The 994-nt window shown below is 39.5% G+C and overlaps 1 pseudogene; it reads left to right on the top strand.

Annotated features, from left to right (window-relative positions):
* Positions 1–271: 271 nt before the first annotated feature.
* Positions 272–682, top strand: LOC105990795 (annotated as a pseudogene).
* Positions 683–994: the final 312 nt, after the last annotated feature.

The raw sequence follows: 994 nt of genomic DNA on the forward strand, positions 1-994 counted from the left end.
AGATCTGAGGATCACAGTTCAAAGTCGGCCCAGGCAGGAAAAGTCCATGGGACTTATCTCCAATTAACCACCAGAAAACCAGAAGTGGCCTTGAGACTTAAGTGGTAGAGCACTTGCCTTGAGCTGAAGAGCTGAGGGACAGCGCCCAGGCCCCCAGAATTCAAGCCCCATGACTGATAAAAAACAAAAACAAACAAACAAAAACACCCAAAACAGAACAAATAAATACAAAGAAAAACAGCTCTTTTTTCAGACCCACTGTGCTGGCAAGATGGGCAAGTATCATGGTCTTCATACTGCCTTCTAAGAAGCTCCATAGTCACAGACTGGAAGTGACATGATAATATAAAAAAGACCATTTGGGCACCGCCCTGAAGGCCAACCCATTTGGAAGCACTGCCTGTGTGAAAGGAATTACAGTATGCTGGAAAAAGTAAGGGTTGAAGGCCAACAGCCAAATTGTGCAGCTGATCAAGAATGGCAAGAAAATCATAGATTTTATGTACCCAGTGATGACTGCTTGAACTTTATTGAAGAAAATGATGAAGTTCTACTTGCTGGATTTGGCCAAAAATGCCATGCTGTTGGTGATATTCCTGGAGTCTGCTTTAAGGCCATTGAAGTGGCCAATGTGTCTCTTTTAGCCTTTTACAAAGGCAAAAAAGAAAGACGAAGATCATAAATTTGTATGATGAAAACACAGTGGTAATAAATTTTCATACTCAAAAAAAGAAACAAAGAATAGAAGAAATAAAACACCATACAAACAAACACACACATACACACACACGCACACACACACACACACACACACACACACACACACACACACACGCGCACAAATTAATTCCAGATGGGTTAAATATATAAATATGAACTGAAAACCTGTATGGGAAAAATGGGCAATATTTTCATGACTTTTTTGTGGAAAGGGATTTATTATACCAAAGTACAAATTCTAAGCAAAGAATGTTATATCTGATCCATTAGCATG

Source organism: Dipodomys ordii, unplaced genomic scaffold (assembly GCF_000151885.1).
Source record: "Dipodomys ordii isolate 6190 unplaced genomic scaffold, Dord_2.0 Scaffold67, whole genome shotgun sequence".
NCBI classification, from domain to species: domain Eukaryota; kingdom Metazoa; phylum Chordata; class Mammalia; order Rodentia; family Heteromyidae; genus Dipodomys; species Dipodomys ordii.